Source organism: Uloborus diversus, chromosome 10, assembly GCF_026930045.1.
Source record: "Uloborus diversus isolate 005 chromosome 10, Udiv.v.3.1, whole genome shotgun sequence".
Taxonomy (NCBI): Eukaryota; Metazoa; Arthropoda; class Arachnida; order Araneae; family Uloboridae; genus Uloborus; species Uloborus diversus.
This window is the reverse complement of record NC_072740.1, coordinates 28,926,329-28,952,912: the sequence shown is the minus strand read 5'-3', so window position 1 is coordinate 28,952,912 and position 26,584 is coordinate 28,926,329. Positions and strand designations below refer to the sequence as shown.

General features: G+C 32.4%; 1 protein-coding gene across 1 annotated transcript in view; it reads right to left on the bottom strand.

Annotated features, from left to right (window-relative positions):
• The window catches only part of LOC129231448 (zeta-sarcoglycan-like), a 270,742-nt gene extending 255,707 nt beyond the window's left edge, over positions 1–15,035 (bottom strand). Inside the window, exon 1 of the mRNA XM_054865767.1 lies at positions 14,919–15,035. The gene's annotated coding sequence lies outside the window, so the exon portion shown is untranslated. The remainder of the gene's footprint in view (positions 1–14,918) is intronic.
• Positions 15,036–26,584: the final 11,549 nt, after the last annotated feature.

Below are 26,584 nucleotides of genomic sequence, written 5' to 3'. Positions count from 1 at the left end.
TCAGTTGCTGCATTGGACAGGTGTCCAAGTATGCGAGATTATGTGTTTATTCTTGAAGCTACTATTGACGCACTTTGGTGTAACATTGATGAATGTCCCATGGGTAAATCTTCAATTCAAAGAATTCGAACCGAAAAGCGGAAGGAGCACGAGGAAAGAAGAAAAATTTGTTTTCAGTACGAGGTACCATATGTTGCGAATTTACCTTGGGATATGAAACTGTTGCCTGCTTTGAGTGCTCAAAAATCAAAAGATCGCTTATCTATAGTTATTTTATATGGATGTGACGGAACAACTCATTGCTAAGTCTAAACTGAATAATTCCACAGGAAAAGAACAAACAAAGGCTGTTTGAAAGGTAGATTTGGATTGAAAACTCTCAATAAAGTTAAGCTGTTGTGATACTACAGCTTCCAGAACAGGTCCTTTAAGTGGTTCTTGCGCTATTCTTGAGCAAAAATTTGATAGAGAAATGCTTTCCTTTGCTTGCCGCCGTCATATATATATGAACTCATCTATCCCACTAAAATACAGTGCTATGGAGGAGCTGCGGAGTTGTTCCAAACTATACCCTAACTTGGATAATTTACTTGACTTTTACCGTGCTAAACGTAGTAATATGACTGTCAAGAGTTGATAAAATTGCCTATCATATTTTTAGGTGGAGATACAGAAAATGAATTCAAAATAAGATCACCGGGAGCCATGCACAAAGCTCGATGGATGGCTCGAGCGATTTACTCCCTAAAACTATTACTATTTTATTTAGTTCACAACTAAAATTAGATACGAAGGAAAATGAAGCATTGTTTGATGTCTGCTTGTTTGTAGTGACAATATACGTCAAACCATGGCTTCAATGCATTTTGGTAGTCCAAGCACCCAACAAAGGTTTGTGCTTTTTGATAAAAGTGTACGAAAATGTGGACCCAATTATCTCAAAAGCTGCTCTACAAAAATTCATCCAGCTTTTATGGTATGGTCAATAATATTTCATTCCTTGATGTGAAAAAGACTGTCTCAATGCTTAGAGCAGTAAACGATGCAGCTGAAAGAGCTGTAAAAATGATGCAGGACTTTCATGGTTTGCTAACAGCTGATGAGGAACAAAAACAATCTGTGTTACATTGCGTTCAAGAGCAGCGGAAGCTCTATCCTGACTGCAAAAATCAAACATTGAATTAAAAATATGTACAGTAATGTTTCTTTTAGTCCAATATTGTTGTAAATATCTGCTTTAAATTAATTGAGGTCGCGTGTAGTAAGGAATTATGCAATTAGCATTCTTTCCACTGTAGTCGCCGTACAGGATTTCAGGTCCAACTTTGACCTCAAGTCGACACGGGTTCCCGTTATTTTATTGCAATGAAACTTTTTTCTCATGTTTCAGAGGTGAAATGGAAAAAATTTGGAGGGTATGCGTAGTCGATTTCACAAATTTTTTTTTCGCCATTATATCTTGGGACACCCTAGGGGACACGCCGTACATATGCTATCCGGGTCCTAGCTTCCAACTTCGCTGATTTTCCCTCTCGGGGGCCGTAATGGTGTTTCCGACTAAGAGTGAGTGTTTTTTTTATAGAAAATAAACTACTATAAGTTATAGAGGTATGTAGATTACGCGTGAAAATATTTAGTGGTTGACCAAGAACACTTATTAATTCACCCCACAAGTGAAATTACTGAGAATATGTTTTTTTTTTAATTAAAGTCCGATTACATTTTATCTTAAGCAAAAATGATAATCACTTTAGTTTTGAGGTGGGAAAAGCATTAAAATCAACATAAGTTCATTGCTTGATCGTGTTGGTCAATTACTGGCTCTAACAGCATTTTGGACAACCAGAAGTTGACCATCCCTTAATCTCAACATAAATGGTAACATATTAAATAATTTTATATAATTGCTTAAAACAAACATGGAGGATCTGAATATCCTTATAAATAAACCTGTAAAATTAAATTTAAGCTCAAGCAATACGATTAAGCATTTCATATCATAACACCTCTCGCTAGTACTACAAGAAGAATTCTGGAAACCTTTTAGATGGCTTTGTAAGTTTTCCTTTTTAACATCCAATCAAAACTTTAGTTACATATATAAATTATAACAGAGCGTTTCATGAGATGAAGAAATTTTTCTAACAATCAGATAAATAATATGATGTTCTTATTTAATCTTGATTTTTGCATTTTTGTGGTCAATTACTGGTTTGTGATCAATCACTAGCGGATTACCCTACTCCAAAATCCATTTCGGTCATGGTATTGAGCTAAAACATTCGCTTATTCCGAATTAAACAAAAAGCCCTTGATTGATAGGGTAGACCGACTAAGGAATGAATAGCTTGTAAATTGTTAGAAAAAATAAGGCGTTAAAACATTTTTCTTAAACGAATTGGCAGTTGTCACATCCTTCTGCACGTCCAGGAAGATAACGACTAGAAAACGTTATGTTTGTCCACCGGTTGGCGTGTTCATTCAAGGGGTCAGGGTTCTTTTTTTTTTTCACTTCACCCCCCCCCCCCCCCAAGAAACCCGACGAAGATAGAAAAAAGTTCTTTAAAAAAATTTTAAATAATTACATTCATCATCTAAAGTGTTTTTGCTGTCATGTGGCAAACACTACAACTTTTAACGATGTATGATTTTATAAAAATGAAATTGCACTTAAGTATTCATTCTCTGGTCTGTCTACCCTATATGCCGTTTGATATTTAGTTTGATTCAGTCGTTGTCTGCAAAACTCATATTATTATATGAGTTTAGAAGCTTTTAGAAGTTTTTAACAAGATTTTTTTTTTCTCTATTATGGACCTTCAATGTTTTTGTATATTTCACTCCTCCCAAATAAATTTCCCTCCTCTAAAAATATCAAGTAATGTTTTTACTCCTTGAAAAAATTCCTAACCACTATACTTCTCATACACGAAGTAGCCAAATTGGCTTTAACTATTATATTGGTTAACATCTTCAAAGGCGACAACGTAAGAGAAACCATTCAACGTTAATTCTGTCGTGGGAAGGTAAAGCGCAGTATCTGTAAATTTATTTTTATTTATTTGCATTTTTGTCATCGATTGCACTTCAGCTTTATTGTACAAGCTCGCTTATTTGGTTTCTGACGAAAATAAACCACGAAAAAAGCGTCCAATTCCAACATTTTCCTGTTAGTATAAAATCCAGAACGTGATTTTTTCAAATACATCTTAAAAACACATTTCTGCAGATACTGCGCTTTACCTCCCCACTGCAGTATTGCTAAAAGTTATTCCATAAAAGGATAAAATTCCAAAACTCTTACTTCTCAATTTACCGTTTGTGCTTATATTTTGCCATGTTTCATACTCGAAAAGATGTACGAGGCCAGTGGATGATGAATGTTGCAAGAGTAAACTGAATAATCACAAATCATGCCTTGTCAAATCAGAAGCATGTTTCCGAATACGTAGACGGAAAACGTGTAGGCTCCAGCAAGCAGGGTGAAATGTCAACAATTACTGGCTCCCTGCTCTCTGAGTAAGCCATCCTATAAATTAACGGAATATCCGATTATAAATGATAAGCGATAGCTGCTGTTTCAGTAAATGTAATCGAATCACCTTAAGACTTGTGAAATTGGATGCCGGCGAGAAATAAACCAGTTTAATTTAAAACATTTTAGCGATTAGTTAAGGGCAGACAAAAAGAATCAATAGTGATTTAAATTTTTATCCATATAGTTTTCAAGCTTGTAATAGTTTTTAATAGAACCTGCAATGCATCGGGTATTAGCTATTTGGCAAGACTCCTCATATTTTGTATTAAAAAATAGCATGCTGTAATAATAATCAGAACATACTTAAAGAATTAGCTTTGAATTCACTTTTATTCAAAATACTATATAGAATGCCAGTAATAGGCATTGCCTGCCCACGGAACAGCTTTTAAATGCAGCATTTTGCCAAAAGTCATACTGTAACGGAGTGATTACTGGTTGAAATCACTTGAAGTGGATGCCAACCAGTAAATTGTTTTTAGCTAAAAAAAACGTTTATCGATAAAACTATTTTATTTACATAGTATTTTATTTACATAGTACAGTCATTTATCATAACCATAATTTTGCTCTTTATGTTAATTTCATAATTTAGACATTTGTTATACTTTTTCTTTTATTGTGATTTGTGTGAAAAATTGTGATTTTTAAAAATGTTTCCTGTTACTTTTGCATTTGTTAAAATCCTACAAATATTTCCTATAAAGGAGAAAAATTCCGTGCCTCGTAGGGTTAATATTTCATCCAATATATTTAAAATTTAACTATAGTTATACAGTTTCATTGTAGTTTTTCTCTGAGACGGAATGCTTTCGATTCAAATGGAAAATACAAACATTATAAAAAGGCTGTATCAAAATGGAACTTCATTCTGGGAAAGCACAAAGTTATTTAAGTAAATATCAACAGATTCAAAATATTCAAACTTGGTTCATCTTTTTAGAGGGAACCCATCCTCGTTTGCATTTTTCTCTTTTGTTGAGTTCATTTTTACTGGAAGGTGTTCTTTAAATATTTCTTGATATTTAAGCTTAGCACTAAAATAAGGCTTTCAAATAAAAATGTGTTGGCTTTTCTGATATTCTTCTTTCATATGTCCATTGTCTCTGTTGAAACTGCGCAATATTCAATTTCTACATTCATTCACATAGTTGCTTTCCTTGAATAATAACCACTCGTAAAGAGATTTAGAAAAAAGTTTTAGCAATTGCCGTGTGCATATACAGTGTGTTGAAAATGACGTAACAGCAAAACAGTGAGAGATAGGAAAGGGAAACAAGTGTTATGTTGGACAGACTGGTCAGGAATTTGTTATACACCGATTTTCAAAATTACTCGTAGTTCAAGGATTGGGCATTAGAGGGCACTCTAGCAGAAACCATTGGAGAAACAAAGGTCAAATCCCATTGTACCGGGTCAGTATGATGATCACCTTTTACACACACACACACGCATTTATATATATATATATATATATATATATATATATATATATATATATATATATATATATATATATATATATATATATATATATACACATTTACATTTAATGTTAACATATGCAACGGTGCAATGTTTTTTTTCTATAATTTAAATATGTTTGAGTGTTATTCATATTTTTTAACCCCCTTACAGTTGGACAGTCCTATAATTACATGTTAAATGGACGAGATATCTCGTCATAAACTGCAAGGTGGTTTTAAGCTATTAGTATCGCTATTTTCCTATTATTCGGATTATTCACGGTTTTTGCTTATCCGCGATTACTGTGCCACCCTTTTCCGCGGATAATCGAGAGTTTACTGTACTGTATCTATGTGATCTATATATATATTATAGATAGATAGATGGAGAGATTATTTTTAACTCATTAAAAAACACTTCTTACACACAAAAAAAGAGGAATGTGTAAAAACAATTACCACGTTACTTTTTAAGAAAGCCCCGAAGAGCCCATGATTTGAGCCGACAGAAGAAATGTTTCCGATTTTATTAGTAAAGGATGGATTCCTCTTAATCTCATAGTAACGATCACGACTCCACCCGTTTGGCAATTCATATTAATGCTCAACTGAAGCGAGTGCCGCTCGTGGGAATTTAAAGGAGGTATTTGTGCTTAAAATAACGCTAAAGCAAAGGAGATTTTTGACGCTTAAGAAAAGAGGCTAATAATATGAAGGTAGTTTATTTCTGTAGTGTTTCCTTACGCTTAAATTAATTAGGGCTCAACATGTGACTTAAGAAAAAAAATTGTATTGTAATTATTGAGTTATTGATGTTGTTTTTAGAAAAATGTTGTTTTTATTTGTTGAAATTATTTTTAACTTGTAATATTTAAGAAATAAATTGTTTGGCTTCGTGGTATAAATGAAAATAGCTCCAACAGCGTTATAACTGAGGTGAACAGAAACTCAAAACGGGAAGCTTTAGAGTTTTAAGCAACAGTACGCTTAATATTTATTTTTTAAATAATCAAATAAAAATAAAAACTTTTTTTAACTATTTGTGCTTAGAACAAAGAGATTAAAAGTAAGAATTTACCTCAGACTTCAATAGACACTCGTATAATAATACACTTGGTCATTCATTGTCAAAATTCGAACCTAATCTGAGAACTTTGACATTTTGTATTTTCTAGTTCCGTCTCTCAGGCTAGGATTGAAAGATAAAAAGTTTTGAATATAGTCGAAACTAAAACACTAGAAAATTAGAGAGAGAGATGCATCACCGTTCGATAGTTTTAAAAGTTTCAATTGTATATCCACACTTAAATATATATAACACTTTCCCTGTATTATTACCCACAACATTTTTAAAGTGGCATAATTATTGCTACTTTGATGTATTTATAATTTGTCGATTGTGATTCATAAGAAAAGCAAAATTGGCTTTTCTTATGAATCACAATTGCTTACTCTTGTGTAGAACGAACGCTTAGCTACGTCCCGATGAGTGTAATTAACTAATAAGTAGTTTACACTTGAATACGACACCAACCAACCAGTAGATTACACTCATCGGGATGAGAATGGTAGAGGCACGATACATTTGCCGGGCACAGCAGGCACAGTTGACTGTAGTGGAAAGCATATGAAAGGCAATTAATTCACTTTTCTACCTGGTAACACAAAGAAAACCCCTTGTTCGAAAACCCCTTGTTCTACCCCCTTCCTAAAAACCCTCTGTTCGAAAGCTGATTCAACTAAGTTGCCTCGTGTGAAGCAGGCCTTATTCATCACAGTTTAATGCAATACTGGTACTTTTTATCGCAAATTTTACTAAGCAACTGAGTTCAACTAAGTTGCCTCGTATGAAGGAGGCCTTATTCGACACAGTTTAATGCAATGCTGATACTTTTTATCATAAATTCTACTAAGCAACTTTCAACTAAGTTGTCTCGTATGAAGGAGGCCTTATTCATCACAGTTTAATGCAGTACTGATACCTATTATGATAAATTCTGCTAAGCAACTGAGATCAACTAAGTTGCCTCGCATGAAGGAGGCATTATTCATCACAGTTTAATACAATACTGATACTTTTTATCATAAATTCTACCCGCATAATGTTACATATAATCACCCTATATGTTTATTTATTATATCATCAACTAGAAGATCTAATAAAACTGGACTATCTATGTTGCATGTTAGCTTAAATACATACGTTTATCGTGCATACATACATTGATACGTTTTATACAAAATAGTAAATGTACATTTTTTGCAATTTAGGGTTTATTAACACTATATGAGCAATTAATCATAGAAGCGAGAAATGTTCCCATAATAACGCTTACTTTATTGTTTATAAATCTACAATGTCTGAGAATAATGTTAAAAATTACCAGTTTGAGTTTATACATGTTTATCCACGCAGAAAGTAATTACCTTTCTTAAAAAGCTCTGATTCAACTTTCAAATTACCGGGTCTCGAAAAAAAAAAGATCCTTTTCTGAAATATCTTATGTTTAGATAAAAGGGAATTTACAATTCTTTTAATACAGCGTTCATGAATATTTTTAAATCTAAATGATGTTACACCATTTACAATATTACAATTTTCTTTTTAAATTCAGGGTAAAGCTTTTAATAATTTACTGTGAACATTTAGTTGTGCATTCACATTCGGGTGCAGAAACGCTTAAAAATAAAACGATAATGATGATAAATGTTACAGCTCTAACGAGTTCAAGCAATCAGTCAGAAACTCGAATACATTTTCCCGTTGAAAGGCAGAAATTATGGCAAAATAACGAAACTTTTTGCCACAAAAATTTCAGCCACGAACAATAACTTCAACTTTTAATCGCATTTAAAATTAAAACCTTGTAGTAAAAGTCGACTATGTATAAGGAATGTTTGGAAAATCTACTTTTCGCTTATACGAGTGAAATATTTTAAACATTCGCTTAAAACTAATCTAAAAAAAAAATAGAATGCGTTTTCAGCTGCTTGCTGTTTAGCAAAATACCTAAAGGCAACAACTAATCTGCTTTTTCTTCTATTTAATATAACCTCTTTCACTCCTCTAAGTATCGAAACACAATAGCCCTAATTTTCTGCATAATTAAGTTCAATCTCGCTGTTTGTAGGTTTAAAATGTAATTAATATAAACAATTGTAATTGACATCAATGTAAATTTTTAAAAAAAACAGTAAAAATTTAAAGCTCCAAATCTGTTGTATGGTCAGACACTTTAAAAATTTAAAATGTTTTGAAGTTCTAATTGCATAACATAAACCGTATGCGTCATTTAATATTTCCTGCAAGGCCCTCTATGTAACGAATTTGTTTGTATTGAACGATTTTTTTGCCACAACAAATTTTGTTACATGAAGACGCGATTAGACTTTGAATTACTGAATAGACTACATAATGCCTTGCGTATGATGCCGTACGATAAACTGAAATTTTTATTTCTAGTCTATTTTTTTTAACCTGACTAGGAATTTCTCAAGCTGTTACCTGTATTTCAAGTGAAAATCGGATGTTGAGGGAAATGGATGCTTAATGGATGTTGTCAGTATTATCATTAGTAATGAGCTGAAGTGTCAAATTAAATTTTTTTTTAAAATGGTCTCTTGGTGGAAGTTGTACAGTTTTAGTCATTCTTTCCTTAACATTAAACATGTGCTGGAATATCATACGGAATTAAAAGTTGTCGTTTAATGGAGGTTACGATGTTATTATTAAGCATGACCATAAGAGTCGTAAAAACACAAAATGTGTCGAAAAATTCAAGTAAAATTCACTTTATTTATAAAAAAAAAATTAAAAAAAAAAACAGTGGATGAACGTCCAGATTAACTGTTTAATGTTTTCTTCGATTTTCCTTCAATTCTTCTCAAGCGGATTTTCACTCCCAAAAAAATCAAGTGAAATGACTGCACCATTGACTAAGCAGTTTCTTAATTGTTTTCAAAAGTTCAGAAAAGTGCCATCCATCAGAGAGCTATACAGTAAAACCTGTCTACAACGATACCGTTGGGACCTAAAAAAATATTGTTATAGACAGGTTATCGTTATAGACAGTTCGATTATTCATGCTAACTTTTTTCTGGGACCAAGTAAAATATCGTTATAGACAGGTTTATCGTTATAGACAGTATCGTTATATACAGGTTTCACTGTATTTATTCTCAGAAATGATGCGTGGAAGCCTTTCTCAAAAACAAGATGTCATTTTATCCCTATCTCATCAAGAGGAAAATGAGGGATCGCTAATGTGCTTTTCCCAGGAGGGAGAGTGAGGAATTTCTAAATAATAACTTCCATCAGAATATTAATTGTGTATATTGATCCCCGAGGAGAATGGTCTGCTTAACAACACGAAAAATCAAGCAACCAACTTATTCAATGATTAAACCTGACAGATCCTTTCTTATTGGAAGAAAGTGCGTTTGTTTCGAGAGGGAAGCTGTTTCAAGGGGTTCTCTTAATAGAGATAGCTTAAATTAATAGGTAGAATTTCTGTTCTATCACGTTTTGGTCATTTGGAGAGGTGGTTGGTCCGAAAGGCAGGGGCGCCCAGAACTTTTGGCAGGGAGAAAATCTCGATTTGCCGAATGGAATTGCAAAATTTCCGAATTATGATAATTTTGTCGAATCAAACTCCAAATTTCGCCGAATGATGATAATTTTGCCGAATGGTCAGACAAAATTTGAGAAATAAGGAAATTTTTGTAGAGGTCACAGCAGGCTCGCGCCAAGGCTGAGCGGCGCCGTCGTGCAAATTTCTTTTGAGCGCCTTTATGCAGTGGCGTTCGGTGTAAATAAAGTGAGCACCTGCTTTCAGTGCGGTTTTGCGGAAAAATATGAAATGGAAAAATTTTCGTTTGGCTTTTGATTTATTTAAAAAACAATGCGTAAATATTTAATTTTGAAGCTCAGTGGCTCCGTGGTAGCGCTTTGCGCTTCCACGCTGCGGGCCCGCGTCCCCGGGTCGGGCATGACTGACTCAGCCGTTCATCCCTTCATTGGGTCGATAAAATGCGTAACAAGCGTGCTTAGAAACTAAACCCTGCGGGTTCCGCGTTAGGCTTACTACTTAACCGGAACACCTGCTTAGCACCCAGGGTCAGGGGGTCAGGAAGATTGAGCCCTTGGTCAGGAAGACTGAGATTGGCACAGTAGGTCTTGGCCCATAGGCTGTCAGATCTCGAAGTTAGTTCGAGTTTAGTAGCTCCTGTGATATGCTAATGCGTTTTGGAAAAAGAAAATATTTTAAATATCAATAAATATATCTCTAATCTCTAACTGAAGAATAATTAATCAAACTTTTATGCCTGTCAAAAAATCTGAAACTGAAATGCTTTCTGGTAAAACCAATAATTCTAAAATATAAAAAAATTCTAAATTATGGAATCGTTCGTACATTGTCCAAAGCTCGTTTTCTAGTTCAATACAAAAATAGTTAAAGGGGGGAGGGGCGGCTAATCGAGTAATAATTTTCAAACATTAAGAAGTTTTGAACAAATCATTGGTGTTTTTTTCTGCGTATAAATGAATACTTGCCATTAGTTTCAAATATACCTTATTAACCAATCTTGCGACATAGTCTTTTTAGACGTTCATATGCAAGGAAATAGCTGCAAAATAATCAAATAAACTTTTTTGTAAGGTGGTAAAAAGAAAATAAGGTGGTAAAAAGCAATGAGAGATTAATGTGAAATTAACATAATCACATTAATCTCTCATTGATCTTCTTTCATTGATTTCATCTTTAAAAACAAATCAATGAAAGAAATTATATTTTAAACTCCAGAAAAAAAATCATAGCAGATAAAAGGCTATGTTGTTAAAAACTATCCATAGAATCTTTGAAGAGAAATCAAAACTATAAACGTTAAACATCGTTTCACTTTTGTGAAAAAAAATCTATTAATTTTCTCCTACGTCGACGCAAAAAATAAAAAGCGATGCTTACCGCTTTACATAAAGTTTGTTATAAATGTAATGTAGTCTAGTGTACATTAAATGTATACAATGCATCCTTCTCTCATATAATGAAAATATTTTCATTAAAAATATAGGAACAAAATTCCTAATTGCTAAAGAGAAATTTAAAGCACTCCTGATAAAATAGTTTTAAGCTATAAAATTTACTTTTTTCAGTTTTCAAACACTTATTATATGCATCGCTTGTTTCATAAGAAGCAATACTTATCGCTTTGCTCTGCTGAGAAGCAAAAGGTAAGATCACTAAACTTTAAAAAATAACTTTTTTCACATAGGCGGCACTCTATGAAGAGTTATGAATTTCACACGGCACCCTGGTCCATCTTTTTTATGTAGGGGAAGACCGCCCATATTGGACCACTGCTTAAATTGGACCAGGGGCTTAAAATCTAGCGTCGAGTTCTGTGCTACACTCTACCGGTGGAAATACAAAGATTTGTGTCTGAAACCTTTGAGGATGAAGTTTCGTCACATTTCGATCTGCACAGCTTGAGTTACGATGTGAATTTTGTTGAAAACATGTTTGATCTTATTTTGAGAGCTTGTATCTAGTAGAATAATTCTAAAATTTATGAACGGAAAATATTGCTTAGATAGTATTATAAAGAGTATTTAATGGAACAGAAATGCATTTTACAGAAATGTATTTACATGCATGATTGGGAAACTTGTTGACAAGGAATAAATAAAAGAATAAAAAATGGCGTGTTTTACTTTATTGGACCGGAAAATTTTTCCTATATCGGAACGGTGGTCCCATTTAAGAATATGTAACGATTAGTGTAACTTAATAACGCACTTAAACTTATTTTGAACATATTTTATAATTTTAACACTAATTCAGGAAATTCTTTTTGACTTTTTTTTTTCAAGCACATTTTCTGGAAGCTGCCATCCATAAAACTAGGTGTTTATCCAATAAGCTTCAATTTCAGTCTTTTTATATATAGTTTTTCAATTTGACTGAAATTTGTGCTTGTTCAAGTTACTTGTTGACTGGTTATTTTATTAATTACAAGGACCGGTAGTCTAGTTTAAGAACATGAAATTCAAATAAACTTTTTAATTTTTTTTTTTGTAGAAAATAGTTTAGTGGGGACATTAAATGCACATTTAGGATTACTTAAAATATAAATCAAGGCTTATCAAAGCATTCACACTGGTTTCCATTAAGTAAATTGCTTAGAAGCTTCAATCTCATAAAATAGATTTTTTTTTTCTTCCTTTCTTTTTAGCCAGAAGCTTCAATTTCGTTTTGTCAGAAAAAATTCCTAATATATATATTTTTTAATTTGACTGAAATTTGGGCTCGTTAACCCGTTTTTTTTTAGCTGATTTCTTTATTAATTACAAGATACGTTAAATTCTATCATTCTTGGTTTTAGAAGATGTCAAAAAGGGGACATGTGGTTCTTTGGCAGTAAAAATAATGGAAAGAGCCTTAGCTGTTTGTAGGAATGATGATATGGGGCTATGCTATAAACTTGGCTAACGTAACGGTGTAATAATGCATCCTCTTCCAGCACACACTAAGCATCGTTTACAGCCCTTAGACGGGGTCTTTTTCAAGCCTCTGTCCACATATTTCAATCGAACTTGTGATACGTGGATGCGAGAACATCTAATGAAGTCCATTACCCAACATAAAATTAGAGAATTGTTAGGTGAATCTTATGGACAAATTGCAAGCCTGGCCAATATTCTTTAAATGGATTCTCTAGAAAAGGACTTAGACATGTTAGTACAATTGTGTTTAATGACAACGACTTTGCAGCAACCGAGTCAGAAGTTTGTAGTTCAGATGAGACTACCAAAGTAAACATGCTACATGTTCGGTGTCAGCTGTTGAAGATGCGCAAGAAAAATGTACGGATAAAATTAATACAAGTTCCGAGGAATCAGTGGTTAGTTCTCATCAAGTTACCACTATGATCGTGACGAGAGACTCCTTAGCTTTCGCTAGTTCCCTGAAAAGCCTTCGGGTGGAGCAGGGCGGGGAGTCTCGATGGGTACCACTATGATCGTCGGTTCTATTAATGATTTTGTTAAGGCGGCACACATATTACTTTTGCATAAAAAATGGAAGGCAGAAGAAGGAAACCTATTTCGGCAAACGTTCTAACGTCATGGCCACAGAAAAAAGACACAGAGCAGAAAAAGTCGCAAAAGAAGGAGCAAAAAACCGCACAAAACAACTGGTATTGCAATATTTGCCATAGAGATGAAGTGCAAAGCATGATTTAGTGTATCAAATGCCATCAGTACCATCAACACTGCCCCAAGTTAGCCCAAAGCAAAGGAAACTCTATTTCAAATCCTGTAAAAAGATTATACGGTTCAAATGCAAGTTATTAAAACATTTACTGTTACGGTCCAATTTAGGAAGCGTATGGTTCAATATAGGTGCATATATTCCTAAATTGGACTTTTGCAACTTTGTCAAAAATAATGTTTTTAAAAATTATCGTCATATTTACAAAAAATACAAGTACCTATGGCGGTTCCTAATTAAATTTGGCTTCAGATTCCCTATTTTTTATTTTTGTTTTGCTTCACATTTAGCGACACGGGCCTCTTGTTTTAAGGGGGTCCAATATAGGCGGTCTTCCCCTATATATTTTTCTTTTTAATGTATTCGCGGCGCCCCTTGCCTCTCTTTGCGGCACCCTAAGCGCGCCATGGCAACCACTTTGAGAACCTCTGGCCTATACAATTACTTGGAAATACGCGGAACTTGCAGAATCTATTCTACATGTTACCTAGTCTTTCCTTACCAACAGTTTAGTGCAGTAAACTCTTGATTATCCGTGAGCGACTTACCCGCGGCCTTTTACACGTTCCAAAAAAAATCGCCTATGGTTTATTGAATGTAGCTAAATGAACACACTTTAACTTAACAAGTGCAGAATATATTTCTAGACATTCCTACTTCTTTCTTCCCCTTCCTTTCAATGACATCATACCTTCTATGGTCATCGAAACCTGGCTACTTGAAACCTGATTTTTAGATCTACACTACTTACTGCTTCAAAACTACACTACTTACTGATCTTTATATCTACACGACTCGCGTGATTGAGTGCCCGGACCAGTCCTGTTCAAGAAAATTCCCTTCCCCTATGCATTTTTGGTGTAACCTAGCTTGATCTGTTTCAGTTAATCTGTTTGCACTATTTAATCGCATATATGTGTAATCCATTTGAAATAATGAGTAATGCTTTTTTAGCATTCACGTAAATTTTTTGCTAAACTGTTATCATTTTAAGTTTAAATGTATGTGAGTGTTGTTGATTTTTCTAAAACTATTATAAAAATGATTATCATTTTTTACTTACTTTGAGCATAATCCGCGAATTCAATTACCCGCAGTTACCGTGTCACCCTATTCCGCTGATAATCGGGTGTGTACTGTATAAAAAGTGACCACAAGCGTGGTAATAGTTTGTTTCCATTTCCCAATGTTTCTTTCTCCCCCAACTGACCCTATATTACTTTACACAGCTTTAACTAGGCAACATAGTATATATATATATATATATATATATATATATATATATATATATATATATATATATATATATTATAGCCCAAAAAATTGCCTTCCTCTGTAATAAATTTTCTTTCAAATAAATAAAATCATCTTACATGAGAGTAAAGTACTGTAAAAGCACATATTTTCGCAAGGCTTAAATTTTTGCGATCCCGTCGTAATTTGCGAAAAGTTAAGCCTAGTAAAATATTTCAATTTTATATATGTATAAACTTTTGGTTCTGTTCATACAAAATTAGCGAAATTTTCAGCTCGCAAAATCAGCCATATCTTAATTTTCGCGAAAACTTCAGCTCGCGAAAATGAGTGCTTTTGCAGTAAATAATTTAGTGTTGCAATATTAAGTTGTGAATTAAATTTACTTACCTTTTTGAAAAGATTATTGCAGTTTCTTGTTTATGAAAACTCTCTTTCAGGAAGACAAATATGAAGTGAAACTTTTTGAGCAATATTAAAACACATACAGAAACAGGTACGTTCAATACTTTTCTTGGCAATATTTTTTTGGTTTGTTTTATAACAAATGATCGTTGAAAATGATACTGTTATTGAAAATAGTTTGATACTTTTTAAGGTGTTATTGTCGCTATAAAGCTTCAAATGTTTCTGTTGTTAAGCTCTTACTGCAATTTTACAGTCATTTTCTTTCCATTAACGAACATTCAAAACACATTAATAGTAAGTTATGCAAAAGCATATAAATGTTATAAATATGTTTTCTATTTCATCACAATTAAAATCAAAAAATGTTTTAGCTTTTATTTGTAGTTCCATTAATATCAAATCTTATACAATCTTCAAAACTTCGTAAAAATGAAAACTGCAATGAAAAAAAAATCAGCAAATAAAATTTTTAACTTAGTTTAAATGCTTTGTGACTTTTACTCATGACTACTGCTCCATGATACCAACGTAAATATAATCTCAACCACAACGTGACTGGAAAATTCTGATCTCCATCCGCTACGATCGTCCTCACTGCTCGAGAAACTACGCGAGTTTGAATTCTATCATAGCTTCTCCTGATTTCGACTGTTTCCTGGGACTTAGGTGAAGCCACCACATGGTTTGCAGCGCCAACTTTATCGCCAAAGCAGCTGTATTTTTGCCGGGGCGCCAGCGAAAGTTTCTGGGATCAGGAAACTTTCTGAAGATAAAATTATCCAACTGTTGCGGGGAAAACAATCGTCAGCGCGCTCATTGTAAAAGTAATGCAAAAAGTCAGAAGCAATATTTTGAAACGGAAAAGGAAATTATTGTGCAGTGTGTAAAGATATTTCCATTATTGCACAAGGTCTTTTTTTTTCTGGATAATACTACGTTCTTCAAGCGCTACAAAACTTTTTTCACGTTAATTTTGTTTCGTAAGTCATAAACTTATTTTAACTAATTTATAACTGCTTTGCATCGTAAGAAAAGTGAAATATTGCGAATAAAGCACATAAATTTCATAACGTATATTATTTACTAGCTTGCTGATCCGTGCGAAGCAATCACGCTCGATTCAAAAATCTGTTTTTTTAAGTATTTTTTTGAATAATAGCAAAAGTGCGACTTGTGTTTATTTATTTTCGCTGATAGCGGTGAAAAAATTCTTTAAAAAGATATTTCTTTCATTGTTTGATGAAGCATTTAAGAAGTTATGGCTCACCCACAAAAAAAAAAAAAAAAAAAAAAAAACTCATTCGGAAAATAATATTTTGCGGTTTACCATGTTTAAACCAATGCAATGCGTTAAGATAAAAATATTAATGGAAATTTAGATCTGAACTCAGCTTAGGAAAATTAGTCATTCAAAAACTACATTTTCTGGCCTATGGAAGAATCGATCTCATGACACTTAAGCAAATCGTATAAATAGATTAACTGAAGCATATCAAGCAAAGTTACACCAAGAAGGTACAGAGGAAGGGAATTGTTCCGAACAAAACTAGTCTTGTCACTCGTTTACGATCTTAAGTAGTGTATATATATAGGCCTAATAAGCAGTAATTACTGTAGATCTAAAAATCAAGTTTCATCCAATCAGGGTTCGATGACCTTGGAATATTGGATGTTATTGGAAGTGAGGGAGAAGAAAGAAATATGAATACCAATTGGAAGGTTTGCTACACTTAATCCGTTTGGATAGGGTAGATCGGGGCACGTTTACGCAGTGCCATTTTTCCGAAACGAGTTATAACTGGAGAACCAACATTCATAACAGACTGATGCTACTCCCTAGCAAATATTCTAACAAGTTTTTGAGCATCAGCCGAGCTTCGGTCTAGCATGTAGAAAGGATAATCTGTTTTTTACCAGGTTGAGTCAATTTTGAGTTGAACGTTTTGAAGCTTATTGTGAATAAATAATATTTAGTTAAAAATAAACAAATGCATAAAAATTAGCAGAATTTTATTTTATTTTTATTTATTTTTTTATTTTTTTATTCATTTATTTATTTTTGAGAATTGTATTTGTATGAACATAACTGTTATTAAATTTTGTTGCACGTTAAAACTAAATCCAAACTTGGCAACGGGGCCAGTTTACGCATCGACATCGGGGCACATTTACGCGCGTTCTTACTGTGTCTTACTGATCTGTCTTACTTCTAAACACGTGCCCCTGGCGGTTTTTTGCTTCGTACTGTATCAAACCTTTTTATTTTCAGGCTATTTAGTTTTGAAAATAACCATTCATTTTTAATTGAGTAACAGATTCGTACCTTACAGCTAACAATCATATAATGTTGTCTTCATGCCTGTTCAGCTTAAACTTTCTACACTATTCAGCCTAAAAACATTTTTTTTTTAATTTTAAAGATGGTAAGACATTACGTTCAAAACAGTAACAGAACCAGGTTAGATGTCAAAATAATGAAAACGCTTATCGATAATCAAAGTATTTCTCCCAGTAGGCTTTCAACTTCGTCACAAGTGGACTTCCCCAACTGAGATCATTTGAAAAAGTAGGACCAAAGCTTAGGAACTAGGAAAGGGAAAAAAAAGAGGATACTCGTAATCCTAACTGATATTCCGATTAAAGAAGCCCTCTAACAAAAGCAAAAGAAAAAAACATTGTGGGCAGAACAAAACAGAAAGGAGAAGTTACTTTAAAAATTACAAGTTTCTATTGAAGCATAACTAGAAGACAGCAAAGAAAAATGTATGAAACCAAAACCTGCGACTGAGAAAAGTTAGTACACTCTGTAAAAAGGAAATTAGTGAACGATTCTGATGACGAAGTAGAAAACTGTACTTGCATCTATTGTTAGAAAGCACACAACCAATCCAAAAAAGGACAAGACAGGGTTTAATGTCTAAGATGTCAAATCGTAGTTCCATGACAAGTATGCGAAAAGACTTTATTTTTGTTGGAAAAACTTAAACTGATGAAGAAAAGGACTAAATACTTTCTGTTTTTTAATTCACAGTAAGCCCTATGATTTTAGTTTAGCCTATAGAATGTTCTTTTCTTAATGATTTGTAATTTTCTTATTTTTAAGGTATTTTAAGAGAAATGATACATTTAAATTTGGTTTAATATCTATTTCACTTACTAATTGGTAGCATTTTTAATGTGCGTAAACGTGCCCCACTCGATGCGTAAACTTGTCCCGTGTTCCAGGCAAGTTTACGCAACCTACTTGGACTCAAAAAAAAAATTTTTTTACGGTTTAAAACACAAGCTCAGCAACAACTGAATATGCAAATTTTGGCTTCATTAATTTCTTTATAAAACCGCATTGTCTAAAATTCCCTAGGTTTAAACATAAAAATTAGAAAAATCATTGAAAAAAATCCGCGTAAGCTTGCACCCCGGTCTACTTTATAGCAAATTGGACGAAACCCCCCACTTCACGTTTTAAATTTTCTGCTTTTGTATTAAAAATTGCACAATGTCTTCTAAAAAATAAAAAAACGTTTCCACCTTTCGATTTGCTTTTCGATGTAATAAATTCCTTTCTCACCAGACATTGAATACACTTAATACTACTTTCTTTAATATTTTCAAAATTTTAGCTGCCTCTTTAGAGTGTACATTCTTTGGACTTTTCAGTGCATTGGTCTAGTTAAAAAATTTAGCGTTGCTTTGTAGATCTGATATTTGGTACTTTGAGACTTCCAATGCTGAAGAGCTCGATCTCAAAACAGCTGCACTTTTTTAGTTTTCCCTGTTTTCAACTTATGTATCTAATTTTTTTATTAGTTTACATCCACACACACACACACACACATTATATATATATATATATATATATATATATATATATATATATATATATATATATATATATATATATATATATATATATATATATATAAATAATGTGTGGGGGGGGGTCATTCTTCAAAAAGTAACTTTTCCGTCACACGCCTTTTACAGTAAAATTTTAAGGGATAATTCATTATCCCTTTATCACAATGTATTATCATTATCCATGGTTATTTGATTTCATCAAAAATACATCTATTTAAACCTGCCAACATTTTTTTGATAATAATTTTAATTTTATTTTTATTTATTTTTTTTTTTTTTTTTTGGTTCAAAACGTATGAATTCTCACCTCCGTGGCATGTCAAACATCTGGTGTGACTCTTTATGTAGCTTAATAACTTGTTTAGTTAAAAGTTTATTTTATTCCTCCATTCACCGATGTCTCAAATAATAATTGTTTAAGTATATTTAATTTTTAAACTGTGTTTTAGTTCGCTTTAGTAGGATGAGGAAGTATGTCACACAAAGTCTCCATTCCATTACCCAAACACAAAAGGCCATTTCTCATAAACAGATGGCAGTAATGACATCAAATTTTACTTATCATGATACAAGGGAGCCTTCTTGTTTATTTTCAGCCATAAAGAAGTTGTGAGATTTTTGTTAAACTACATAAGATAGATTTTGTTTTAAAAACCAAGTTAGGTTATTGGGAATTCTCACCTCCGTTAACTTGAATTTCAGGGATGTAAATTAATGTAAAAAAAGAAGTGCGTGTTTTTATATGCTTAACAAGTGCAGATTGTTGTGATTTCCTGGAAAATGTATCCATTAGGACTATATTATTGGAAAATTCCTCACCCCCGTGACAGACCTTATCAATGTGATTATTTCTGAGGTGAGAATAAATGGAAATACATCAGTTTTAGGCAGTCTACCAAAATTATAAATTGCCAGTTTACTCTCAAATTTACTAATTTGGAAATATATTAATTCTATACTATTTTTAACAATAATTGGAATTAAAAGAATAACTAAAATTTAAGCAGTATTTTAATTAAGGAAACTTAAGATTGGATTCACACGAATCATTAAAATAGCTCATTGTGGGAACAATTAGCAAAATTACAACTTTGATATTAAATCGGCCTCTGTCTTCAAACACTATACTTCCCCCCCCCCCCCCCGTGAACAAGGTTTTTTTTTATTTATGAGTAAAATAATTGGAAATTAGCTGAGTTATTGTTTATGGTTACTTCTAAATAACACTTCCATGTACGAATGAAAAAAAAAGCTTTGAAATTGAAAAATATTTTCGTTCAAAAGTTACAAATTCTGGAGAATGACCCATATATAGTCACTATAAGGGGGCCGAAAGATATTAGAACTTTTATTTGATAAATTTCACAAAAACAAAAATGTTTAAAATCTAACTACAACTATCCCCCTTATAGCAGAGATCTGAAACTAATTAAGTTTGATAACCAACATATTTTTCTAAGATTTGCACTAAAAAAATTCGTGTCACTCCAAATTACTTTTGGAAACATAATCATTTAAAGTTAGTATGTTGTGGTGTTATTTAAAAAATGACTTTTCAGAAAAGGATGACTTTTGTACCGTCTATTTTAAACTTTATTATAAAATTACCGTAGTGACACCTAAAATTATGTGTTTGAAATGCTTTTTATAAAAAGCTTTATTAAAAGCATTAGAAACACAGTAAAGCGATATAGATACAAATGGACGTATTGTGTAATGTGCATTATGTGTTTAAAATAGTCATACTAATGTTCATATTTTTTCAACCATACTAATATTTATCTGTAATTTTCGTTAAAAGTACAACTATTTAAATTTACCTAAATTAAATAAATACAATGTATTATATAGTTATGAACATAGTGCATCATATAGCGAGCATCCAGAACCTGAAACAGAATTCGAAGATGATGTACACGAAAACGAAGAAAACATAAAAAATCAAATCAACCAGTTTCAGAAAGACAGACATCTCTTAATGAAATCTGGTAATTTTGTAGCACTAAATCATGGGAAAACATGGTATCCAGCAGAAATAGTAGAAATTGAACATTTGCAAGTAAAGGTCAAATGCATGGCAAGAACGACTGCAATAAATGAATTTGTTTGGCCGGAAAAGCAAGACGAGCATTGGTATCATAATCTAGACATGCACGATAGATCCACCTGTACCAGTATCTATATCAAAACGGGCATTTTCCATTCAAGAAAAGGACACTCTTACTGCTCAAAGCTGTTTATGTTAAAAGTTACACTTCCTTGTAATAAATTAAAAATAAATACATCTATATATTATTTAAAGTAAGGTCGAAGAAATTGTGAAAGAAAGTCAGTGGTGGGTCTGCGTCCAGAAGACCCCATAGCATCTAAATAAGTCTTGTAATTTCGTACAAAATTACTTCGAGTCCCGAGGGTTTTGCATCTGAGGTTTTAAATTTTTAATTTCGAATTAGTTTCTTTTGTAATTATTTTTTAGGCTAAAATTTCACGTAAATTGCCTATTAAGGGATGAAAGATTTCCCCACACCCATTAACATTCTATGTCGTTCGAAAGAGATTTTCTTTCTGCATTAAATATAAAGCATGTTCCAATTTCCTCAACTAATCAGAACAGCGGGTAAAATTGTTTCTCTTTCAGCGAAGCCCAACTCAATTTAAGACAGGAGTTAAAGAGTAAAATATATTACTAGAGACAACGAATTTGAAAGCGACTTTTCAAACGTACAAAACTGCTGTTTTGCAATGAACCCCTTAGCGCCTATGTACAATATACAAGTTGGTAAAAGTTAGTTTGGAACTTAGGAAAAGGGTGTTCTTTAAACAACTTTTTCGTTTTTAATATATCGGTTATGTATATTTCTATCAAGCTTTTTTTGTCTTCTTGTGGGAGTAGATTGTGCTTTAGTTATGAACTCTTAACTTAAGTTCTATTTTTTACAGCATGGAGAGGGGTATCTCCATTTTGTTCGAAATGGAACTCGAAAAGTTTTTAATCTCATTCTTTCTAATCGCCGATTTAAATCTTTAAGAATCAAAGTGATTCTTAAAGAGATTTGGTTATCAGACATGTTGGTTCACTCAATTCTCAAACATGTTGGTTATCAGACATAATAAGTTTCAGATCTCTGCTATGAAGGCGATAGTTGTAGTTAAATTTTAAACATTTATGTTTTTGTGAAATTTATCGAATAAAAGTTCCAATATCTTCCGGCGCTCTCATAGTGACACCAATTTTATTACATATTTTTGATGTATGCAAGTGTAGCTAGAAAATGATGTAAAAACGTTGATGTCATCAGGAAGGCGTTTTGAGAATATCGACCTTGAATATAGAAAAAAAAATTCATTTTTGGTCATTTTTAAACGGAGTTTGTGGGCGTTACCCTCGCGTGACACCGATTTGACAGCTGTAATAGTGTCTAACAAGACCATATAATAATATAGAATTTAAAATTCCATGTCACTATAAGGGCGCTTAAAGCAACAAGAACTTTAAAATCTGAAATTGAAAAACGCGCAATAATGTGCCACGCCCCCTAAATTTCAAAATTTAATATCTCAAAAACGGTAAGTCAGACAAAGCCCATATTGTGGATTTACATTACATTCGTGATAAGGAACAACATATATGAAAATAAAGAAAATTAAAAATGTCAACAATCACAACCTGCCTGATCCTTACAGACAATGGCTCTTAATTGCCTTACATATCTAATGTTTAGAAAGCAAAACTTTTGCATACTGCATCTTTTCTCACTTCTCCATTCGTGATCGGAAAAAGCAGAACTCTTCTGGGTAAAATTTAAACGTATTCGCTTTAAGTTGTCTCTGTATATGAGTAAGAGAGTCATTTAAATTTTCAAGACTTACTGGGGCAAAAGTAAAGGTCGGTATCTTAATTGATTAAAATGTTCGCGGAACCTCTCTTTCTGATCAATGGGAAATTCCTTTAAAGGACTAGTTTTAATGAAAGGAAGGTTGAATTAACCGTTCAAATGTTTTACAGAATTTTTGAGTTAATAGATGCTACCTGAGAAAACTTATTGCTCGACCTATATTTGTACGAATCAGTAAAGGAGTCTTCCCACTGCGGAAAAGTTTTCCCAGTTTTATCTGTTTTTACATGTATGATGTTTGAAATTTTAATACACAAGCATATTTAGAGTTTTACAGAATGTATTGAATTTCGGGATCAGATTATCCTTTACAGATTTTAAGTTGGAAACAAGGTGTTTTTCAATAGGTTGGTTAACATGACTTCTTCACCAGTCTTACTTGAATGATGAGGCATTACAGAAACGTTTATTTGTTATTACACGAACTTGTCATTTTTCGATGGCTCAGTGATTAGCACTGAGTAAACAAGCGCATGAGCTTTTTCTGTCAGGCTTCAATTTTAAAAGTTGTCTCAATGCATCGCTATACTTTCCATGACGAAATTGGGATATAAACAAGAACGCGAAGCTACATTGAACCTAGTCACCATGTTTTACTTGCTTGTAATATCTCGAAAAGTGGTCGGAAGTAGCGCACTACAAGTAGCTACATTTTTTAGTAGTTTGTAGTGTAGTTCACTACTCTTAAAAAAAGTAGAGTAGCGATTAGTTCGGTTCAAAAAAATAGTAGTTTGTAGCGATTTCTGAAATCTGTTTTTAATTAAAGTTTAAAAAAAAAAAAAAAAAAAAAAAAAAAAAAAAAAAAAAAACGCGGTTACAAACAAATTTGACTTGTGCAAATGTTACGCGAGTACATTAGCGGATGCAATGATAAATAAGACTCATAAAAATATGAGCCGACCGCAGACATATTATTTTGATGCCATACATTTTATCTGTTTGGCGCCAACAGTTTGTTTGGCATCGAAATTTTCATATTTCCCAATATTCGCTTTGAATAGAGAGTGTCTAAGAAAGAAAAGAATAAGAAATACTAACTGCTAATTTAGTGATACGTTTGTGTTTTAGGCTAAAAATTAAAAATTGCAGTGTTATAGAAAAGTATTATAACGGAAAATTTTCCGTTTCATGCAAACTTTGCCCGTGAAGCAAAATGCTTTCGGTATCAATGTCATCCAAAAAAAAAAAAAAAAATAAATGAAATCGCACATTGAAGTGAGTTAAGCATTTCTAGTTACGTTTTTTTTTATTTCGGATATCCTCATACATATAATACCCAAAATCACTGATCGAGTAACGCTCTGACGTCACCAGCAATGATGTTATTCATAAACGTGAATTACTTTACAGTTGAGAATATTTATTGAATTTTGTATAGTTTTTTAGCGAAAAGATTTCAATAACCGAGATTCTTGGTGTTTTTTTTTTCAACTTTTGCCAATATTTTGGCACCAAAAGAGTTGATGTACTTTGACCTCGCTGATTTTTTCCAGAAAGAAACAATGAATTACCCAAAATTATGCGACCCAAAATTTCAACGATCAAAATATCCCCAAGCAGGCAGTTGCTTCACTCAAATGAAGAAGAAATATTCACCCGTCATTCCTTAACGGATCATTTTCTAGTTTATTAAAATTCATAAATAAAAATAAGTACTAGTACCGTTTGGGATAGGTTTCATATTTCTGTATTTTTGCTTTTTTACTGATTGAGTGTTGATATATTAACATAATAAAAGTCAATTATTAAATATTATAAGTTCTTGAGATTTTTCGAAAGGATTGGAAAACGTTTTTGTTTCATTTTACCAGTGGCATAAGAAAGTAGATGGTGTCCAGGTCCGGACTCCTAACTTCCGGACCTAAGCTCAAAATTAATTATTTAATTAATACAAAATATCATTTTCTATAAAATTAATTCCTTAAAGATTTTTTCTTTTGTTTAGAAGATGTTTTTCATCATTTAATCAGTTCGTGTATATGTACGGCATGTAATTTAAATCAAATTATGACCGTACATACTTACATTTTCAAGTAACCGAGTTGCACTTCTTGAATTAAATATTCACTGGCAGGAAATTATTAAAAGTTTGAAGGTTGAATTTATTCCACTTTTGAATCCTTTCTTGCAGCGAATATTCGTAAAAAATGTTTAAAATGACAAATTGGCTCAAAAAAGGAAAGTAAGAACAGATAATTCTTAGTAATATTTCAGGTTCAAATGGGCAATGGGCCGATTTATTAAACTAAACCACTTTTTGAATTTTTTCGTTCAATCCTCAAACGGTGTTTGTATATGCTTTGTATGTGGGTCATTCTTCAAAAAGTGTGACTTTTAAGTCAACCGCACTTTACAGTAAAAACTTTAAGGAACGATTCATTTAACAATGTTTTTTTAATTTCATCAAAAATTTATCTATTTAAACGAGTCAACATTTTTTTAATAATAATTTTTATTTTAGTTTATTTTTGGTTCACAACATGTGAATTCTCACCTCCGTGGCATGTCACACACCGGGTGTGACTGTTTATGTTGCTTAATAACTTGTTTAATTAAAAGTATATACTTATTTATTTATTATTCCTGTCACAAGTGCCTCAAATACTAAATGCTCGAGTGTATTTAAATTTTTTCTATTGTGATTTAATTCGTTTTAGTAGGATAATTAGGTCTGTCAAACAAAAAATTCTCACCTCCATTGCCCAAACATTAAATGCAATTTTTAAGTAGCAGATGGCAGTTATGACATCAAATTTTATTTTCCATGATACAAGGGAGCCCCCTTGTTTATTTTCAGCCATAGTTGAAGTTGTGAAATTTTTGTCGAAAACAAGAAGATAAAGATTTTGCTTTAAAAACTTAGTGTGGTTATTCTAACTTCTCACCTCCGTGAACTTGAATTTCAGGGATCTAAATTAATGTAAAAAAAGAACTGAACATGTTTTCATATGCTTAACATGTGCAGATTGTAGCAACGAAGAAAATAATTTTTCTCCGAAAAATGTATCTATTAAGCCTATATTAATGGAAAATTTCTCACCTCCGTGACAGACTTTATCGATATCATTATTTCTGAGGTGAAAATAAATGATGGAGAGGAAATACATCGATAGTAGACATTCTACCAAAATTATAAATTGCCAGTATATCCTCAAATTTAATAAATACTTTTTTTTAACATACATTTGAAACTACTAGTTAAGCCGTACTTTAATTAAGAGAGCTTAATATTATATTCCCGCTAATCATTAAAACAGCTGATTATTTGCACCAACTAACAAAATTACTACTTTGATATTAAATTGACCTCAATTTTTAAATATTAAAAGTTTTTTCTTCCGCGAACAAGGCATTTTTTAATTTTTTTTTTTTTTTTTTTTTTTTTATTTTTTTTTTTTTTTTTATTTGTGAGTAAAATAGTTGGAACTTAGCTGGGCCATTGTTTATGGTTACTTCTAATAGGTAACACTTTCATGTAAGAATGAAAAAAAAAAGAAAACGAAAACTTTTCGAAATTGAAAAATATTTGCGTTCAAAAGTTACGTTTTCTGGAGTTACCCATGTATTTTTTTTTTAAAGTAGCGAAGTAGCAACTACATTTCCAAAGTAGTTTGTAGTTGCTACATTTTGAAAAAAGTAGTTGTAGTTATCATTTCTAATAAAGTAGTTGTAGCTGTATTTCTCTGCTAAAACAAATGCAGTTTTTTTGACCACTGATCTTTACTTATTATTAAAGGAAGAGGGTGTGCACATGTGTGTCTGTGTTTCTGCGTGCAATGTCCAAATAAAGAATCTAATCACACTTATAGCTATAAATCATGCCATGTACTTCATGTTTAAAAAAATCAGCGGTATGCTTTCAACGAGTTAACAGCGTAAGCGGTGGCGAAGCGA